This window comes from Gekko japonicus, unplaced genomic scaffold (assembly GCF_001447785.1).
Source record: "Gekko japonicus isolate JY-2015 unplaced genomic scaffold, Gekko_japonicus_V1.1 scaffold1139, whole genome shotgun sequence".
NCBI classification, from domain to species: domain Eukaryota; kingdom Metazoa; phylum Chordata; class Lepidosauria; order Squamata; family Gekkonidae; genus Gekko; species Gekko japonicus.
This window is the reverse complement of record NW_015172591.1, coordinates 568,474-575,833: the sequence shown is the minus strand read 5'-3', so window position 1 is coordinate 575,833 and position 7,360 is coordinate 568,474. Positions and strand designations below refer to the sequence as shown.

At 47.8% G+C, this 7,360-nt stretch overlaps 1 non-coding gene across 1 annotated transcript; it reads right to left on the bottom strand.

The window, feature by feature from the left end:
* Positions 1-360: 360 nt before the first annotated feature.
* TRNAA-AGC lies at positions 361-432 on the bottom strand. Its single transcript has one exon. It is a non-coding gene; the product is annotated as a tRNA-Ala (tRNA).
* Between the last annotated feature and the right edge of the window lie 6,928 nt (positions 433-7,360).

Below are 7,360 nucleotides of genomic sequence, written 5' to 3'. Positions count from 1 at the left end.
AAATGTTTCTTGCTCTCTCCCCCTCCCTGCCAGTTTGGTGCAGTGGTTAAGTGCATGGACTTTAGTCTGGGAGAACCGGGTTTGATTCCCCACTCCTCCACTTGCAGCTGCTGGATGACCTTGGGCAAGCCGTAGTTCTGTCAGAGCTGTTCTCTCAAGAGCAGTCCTCGAAAAAGCTCTCTCAGCCCCACCCACCTCACAGGGTGTCTGTTGTGGGGAGGGGAAGGGAAAGGAGTTTGTAAGACGCTCTGAGACTCAGAGTGAAGGGCGGGGTATAAATCCAATCTCTTCTTCCCTTCATTCTTACCCTGCAGCATAGCTCCTGTAGTTTCATATCATCTACTACCTCATCCTGTTAACTGGAGACGTCAGGGATTGAACCAGGAACCTTCTGCATGCTAAGCAGATGCTCTACCACTGAGCCACGCCCCCTCCCAATGTATCATCTTCCTTGAGTGTTAGTTTTCTTTGTGTGGCAAGTGTTTTACAAGGAGGCAGCATTCATACACAGAAACGCCCCATCTTCCTCCAACATTCGGAACTATTTCAGTTCTAGAAGGGTTGTACCATGATCATTTTAAGCTTCTTAATTTGTTTCCAAGAAACTGGTTTTTAATTAATCAATGATGACTTCCCCATAGTTGAAAAACCTGATATTTTTCAGTTAAGTTGGGTGAGCTAGCAACAAGCAGGGCAAAATGATATCAATCATTTCCAAGGCAAAAATAATTGTCCTTCGTATTAAAACCAGTCATTTCAATGGGAGAGAGATGCTTAGGTTGCAGTCCTAAGCATATCAACGAGAGAGTGAGCCCTACTCACCTTTTTCTCCCTCTCTCAAAATACTAGCATTTGAGGGCATCCAATGAAGCTGATGGGCAGTAGGTTCAGGACAGACAAAAGGAAATACTACTTTACACAGAGAGTGATTAAAATGTGGAATTTGCTGCCAGAGGATATAGTGATGGCCACAGGAATAAACAGTTTTCAAGGGGAATTGGATAGGTTCGTGGAGGAGAAGTCTATCAGTGGCTACTAGCTGTGGTCGCTGAGGGGAACCTTCACGTTCAGCGGCAGTAATGCTCCGAAGGAGGGGAAGGCCTCAGCCTCTGTGCCCTATTGTTGGCCCTCCAGAGGAATTGGTTGGCCTCTGTGTGAGACACATTGTTGGACTAGGAAGACCACTCATCTGAGCCAACAGGGCTCTTCTTGTGTCCTTAGGAAGGCCTCAGCCTCTCTGCCCTGTTGTTGGCCCTCCAGAGGATCTGGTTGGCCGCTGTGTGAGACAGGATGCTGGACTAGATGGACCATTGATCTTTTCCGGCAGGAGTCTTCTTTTGTTCTTAAGAAGGCCTCAGCCTCTATACCCTGTTCGTTAACCGACCAGAGGAACTGGTTGGCCACTGTATGAGACAGGAGGCTAGACTAGATGGACCACTGGTCTGATCCAGCAGGGCTATTCTTATGTTCTTAGGAAGGCCTCGGACTCTATGCCCTGTTGTTAGCCGTCCAGAGGATCTGGTTGGCTGCTGTGTGAGACAGGAGGCTAGACTAGATGGACCACTGGTCTGATCCAGCAGGGTTCTTCTGATGTTCTTAATGGGCCTTTATTCTGAGTAAGCATGTTTTGGATTGCACTATTGATGGAGTGAGCTGATTTAGACGATTCTTGCTGTAGTGCTTCGCAAGCGATCCAAATGGGCAAAGTTAGTGAAAGAAGCATTCAGGGTCTTGAGGAGCACACAGTTCTCTGTTGGTCCTTGCACAAACAACAAGTGTGTGTTACCAATCCACTGGGAAGAGGGTCTTTTGACCCCCCCCTTATACAAGTAAATAAGCTTAGCTGTTGCTTGAAGCATTCCATCAGCTACCAAGGGGGAAGATAATCAATTTTTTATCTCCTTGTGGAAATAAAGGTATCGAGCAGCAGTGAAAATAGAAGAAAATATAACTGGGGATAAGATGACCCCAAAACGACTAGAGCACCATTTACCGAAATAAATTAGAATAGGGTGGGAGCATGAAGCACCCCGTGGTAACCTCATGGACACACACGGCATGTGGAGTTGTAGAAGACTGAAAGCTAAAGTTTTGCTGATTTCCCTCTGCTGCCACCATCACTCTAAGTCAATTTGACCCTACTTTGGGGTTTTTCATGCAGAGAAAGTGTAGTTCATACATTTTAATTATTGTTATATTATTTTGTCGTAAAGCCTATATGCTAATTAGGCTTCCTTGAATCAATGAAATAATAGTTCATACAGGGGTCATTTCCTGCAGGAGCGCACAGGAGCGGAGCTCTGGCAGTAAAGAGCCCAGGGGGTGGGCACATGCAACAAGCCCCACCCCCTGCTCCCAGCAGCCCTCAGTCACAGCAAGAAGCAGCCAGGTAAGTTGCAGAGCCCCCCGGCTCTGGTGAGGTGATCCAGGCGTTCTTCAAAGAAGGAAGGCAAAAATGAGGGAGAAGGAAAAATAAGGGTTATGGAATTGTAGGGGAGGGGGAAGAGATGTCCTTCCCCGTGTTTGTCGTTAAAGCTGAGCTAAGCCTGTGGGCACCCTGATGTGGATGGCTGGGGCTAGCCCAGTCTCATCAGATTTTGGAAGCTAAGCAGGGTCGTCCCTGGTTAGTATTTGGATGGGAGGAGGAGGAGATTGGATTTACACCCCGCCCTTCACTCGGAGTCTCAGAGCGGCTTACAAACTCCTTTCCCTCCCCCTCCCCACAACAGACACCCTGTGAGGTGGGTGGGGCTGAGAGAGCGCTTGATAGAAACTGCTCTTTTTTCAAGAACAGCTCTTATCAGAACCACGGCTTGCCCACGGTCACACCAGCAGCTGCATGTGGAGGAGTGGGGAATCAAACCTGGTTCTCCCAGATTAGAGTCCGCGCACTTAACCACTAAGCCGAACTGGGGAGACCCACCAAGGAAGTCGAGGTTCACTGCACATAGGCAATGGCAAACGATATCTGAACATCTCTTGCCTTGAAAATCCTATGGGGTCGCTATAGGTAGTGCTGCCAAATCGGGTCGGGGGGCGGGGAAACTCCCGCTTTGGAGGCCAGATTTCCACCGCGGCGGAATCGGGCCCCGGGGGAAATCCCACCCCCGCGTGCAGGTCACAGGGAAGTGACGTCATGATGCCGGGCACGCTGGGGGCGGGGCCACGGCCATTTGAGGGGAAAACTCTATGTTTTCCCTTCAAATGACTGTGGCCCCGCCCCAGCGTCATGACGTCACTTCCCTGTGACGTGCATGCAGTGCACACGCCGGGAGCCGGGCTGGATTCCCCCGCCGCAAGGGTAAGTGCCATTTGGCAATCCTAGCTATAGGTCAGCTACAACTCGATGGCACTTTCAACCACCACCAAGGGCTATGAGCTAGGCCTTTCACTTACAAAATGGGTGTCAGAATCTCATGCGCAGGAGAAACTGTGAGACTTCTTAATCACTGATGGTGGCTCAGGCACATTCTACGTCATACTGTCACGCTTGATGTGTTGACTGTGGGGAGAAATAGAGTAGTTTTCCCAGATATAACATATTGTGTTTTCCATACTAAGAAAGTGTGGTAGCCCCACTGCAATGTAAGTGTTACCTCGAGAAAGCACACTTGTGTCCCCCGCAACAAACGAGTTGCAAAATTGCTCACTTTCCCCCAACTCTTGCTGTAAAACGATGGTCCGGATGCGCACTGAAATATTCCTTTGTCTCCTGTCTCCGTAGAAGTGTCTAGAATTGTACCTCTGTTTCCAGCTGCAGTGGCTCAAGTGGTTAAGATGTTGAACTGCAGGCTGTGGAAGGTCAGTAGTTCAGCAGTTCAAGGCCCGAGTTGCCGCATGACGGAGTGAGCTCTCGTCTCTAGTTCCAGCTCCTGCCAACCTAGCAGTTCGAAAGCAAGAAATTGCAAGTAGATAAATAGGTACCACTTCGGTGGGAAGGGAACAGCGTTCTGTGCGCCTTGGTGTTTAGTCATGCCGGCCACATGACCACAGAAACGTCTTCGGACAGCGCTGGCTCTTCGGCTTGGAAACAGAGATGAGCACCGCAACCCTAGAGTCGGACTCAACTGGCTTTCGAGCAAGGGAACCGTTACCTTTACCTTCCAGCTTTGGTATAAGAAACCAGGCTATTGTTTGGTAGGATTTAGGGTTGCCAGCCTCCGGGTGGGGCCTGGGGATCTCCTGGAATTACAACTGATCTCCAGACTATCGGGATATTTGGTTAATATTTGGTTAATATAGCAGAGTTTGCCCAGTCATAGAAGTGTGATCATGAGTGCAGTAGATAAATCCAACAAGTAAAACATTTATTCAAGTCGGTTCAGTTCACATTCTGGTGCAGTCGAAAGGAGACAGAGGAGCCTAATCTAAAGAGTATTTTCCCCTGTCACAAGTGTCCAGCTCAATCCAGCATCACATGCATGGAAGTATGAGGCTGCTGTTTCTATAGGAGAGACCTGCAGAGACCTGCATCTCCATGGAAGGCCATGTGAAGAGAGTGAGAAGACAAAGTAGGAGGCGAGAGGAGGGGTCAGAGGGCAGCTCCCAGGTTAAGGCAAAGAGAGAGAGATCCCATTCAATGAAATAACACACACACCTAGAGCGTTGTAAAGGTAAAGGTTCCCTTGCTCAAAAGCCGGTCGAGTCCGACTCTAGGGTTGTGGTGCTCATCTTCGTTTCAAAGCCGAAGAGCCAGCGCTGTCCAAAGACGTTTCCGTGGTCATGTGGCCGGCATGACTAAACACCAAGGCGCACGGAACGCTGTTACCTTCCCACCGAAGTGGTACCTATTTATCTACTTGCAATTTCTTGCTTTCGAACTGCTAGGTTGGCAGGAGCTAGAGACGGGAGCTCACTCCATCGTGCTGCACACTCGGTTCTCGAACTGCTGAACTACCGACCTTCCACAGCCTGCAGTTCAGCGTCTTAACCACTTGAGCCACCGCAGCTCCCGTTGTAGTGCCCCCCAATGTCTCGGTATGCTGAGTTACTCACCCCAACACAGACTACATACAATAGTTACCCTGGAGAAAATGGGTGCTTTGAAGGGTAGGCTCTGTGACATTATACCTCACTGTGGCCCCTCCTCAAACCCTTCCCTCTCCCGGTTCCACTTCCAAATCTCCAGGAACTTCCCAACCCAAGCCTTGGCAACCCTAGTAAAACTGGATGATCCTCGATTTCCATTCAGATCTGTTGTTTAATCTAGTGGTTCTCAGACTATCGGGCAAATTTGGGTTGACTTCTGCATGGTGCCTCAAATAGCCATGAAATAAGCCTGATGCTTCAGTAATGCTCCGTATGTAGAAATACTGAGCATGAAAATCGGAATACAAAGTCGTTAAAATCTGATACGGGATTCCTGCATTCTTCGTTGGGAACGGGGAACATAGCCTGGAGTTGCTTTGTATGTGGGTGCCGAAAAGTATGGGATGTGTGTAGAGGTGGATGCCCCAACAGCACAATAAGTTCAGGAAGCCCCAGATGTTGTGATTTTCTTCCTGTTGCAGAGGTTTAGTCTGAAAACCTTTCTCGCTTGACTTCAGTAGTTTTCAACAAGCGCTCAGTCAAAACCACACAGCTCGGTGATGTTTAGTGATGGCAAAGATATAATTTAGATCGGCTGGGAAACCCCCCCCCCCCCCCCGCCCTTCATGGCATCGTGTTATCATTTCAAGAAACGGTACAGCGAGTAGAGGGTTATTATAAACCTTTCAGTTTTTGCGAGTCTGCCATGTGCTGTTTTTTTTTGTTAGGAAACATGGCAATTCTCAAGATAAGGCAGAATTTGAAATGATGCGCTTTATAATCATGTCGTCAGTGGAAGCATCTCAGGCTTCTCCAGTTTGATACAGAAAAGTAAAAGATTGAGTTTGACAGTTATTATAAGCTGGGATAAGACGTTGTCAAAGGAAACACCAGTGGAAATGGATATGGCCTCATGTTAGGTCAACTTGAATTTCTTCTGATTTAGAGGAGAAATTTGCAAAAACTATGTACTATCTACGCCCAGAAGGGTAGCTCATATATATCCAGAATCTGTCAGCACTTGTTCAAGATATTCCTCCTGTAGAGCGGATCTCATACATACATTTTGGACCTGTCCCGCTATTAGGACTACCAATCAGTGCCTGGCCACCAGGCGTGGATTTGAGGGCGTGGACATGGGGGGCTGCCGTGACGTCACTTCACGGAAAAACCTGGAAGGGACACCAAGTTGCTCTAGGAATTGACAGAAACTCTGTGGCAGAACCATACTTTCCAGCAGTTCCTAGAGCTACCCGATGTCACTTCCAGTTATTGCAGTTCATAAAATGCCAATTGGTTCATAAAATGCCAGTTCATAAAATGCCAATTGGTTCTTTTTCTCGAGCCAGGGGGCTTTCCACCATGGCAGCCCCACCTGTTATCCAACTTTTCATTCAGCAGATTCAGAATATTAATTGTGTTTGTTCAGGATACAGTTTGCCACAAGCCCCCCAGATACATGGCTCTGTTATCTAAAAGAATGTGTCTTGGCCACAGATAAGGAAGTAATCATTAGTTTATTCATAGCAGCATGACAACCTATCACTTTCTGGTGGAAATCAGAAGTCCCTCCTATAAATGACTGGATATAGGGAATCTGGAAAATAGCATGAATGGCTAAATTAAATTAAGGTACCGATGTAGCGTTCTGTGTGCCTTGGCATCTAGTCATGCCGGCCACATGACCACGGAAGCGTCTTCGGACAGTGCTGGCTCTTCAGCTTGGAAGCTGAGATGAGCACCACATCCTAGAGTCGGATTCGACTGGCTTTTGAGCAAAGAAAACTTTTACCTTAGCTTTACCAATGTAGAATTCCTTGAAGACGTTAATGTAACATCAGATAATTTCATCAAAAAATGGTCACTGTTTGTAATGGCAAGGAAATATGGTTTCAGGTGGGTAGCTGTGTTGGTCTGAAGAAGCAGAACAGAGTTTGAGTCCAGTGGTACTTTTAAGAGCGACAGAGTTTTATTCTGAGTATAAGCTTTTGTGTGCGTGCCAGAATGAAACTTCGCTGCTCTTAAAGGTGCCGCTGGACTTAAACTTCATTATAAAATTATAGTGTTAGAGATGGGATTAGACCTTGTATATCACATAAGAACATAAGAGACGCCAATGTTGGATCAGGCCAAAGGCCCATCCAGTCCAACACTCTGTCACACAGTGGCCAAAAATACCAGGTGCCATCAGGAGGTCCACCAGTGGGGCCAGGACACTAGAAGCCCTCCCACTGTTGCCCCCTCCCCCAAGCATCAAGAATACAGAGCATCACTTGCCCCAGACCGAGAGTTCCTATCTATCCCTTGTGACTAATAGCCACTGATGGACCTC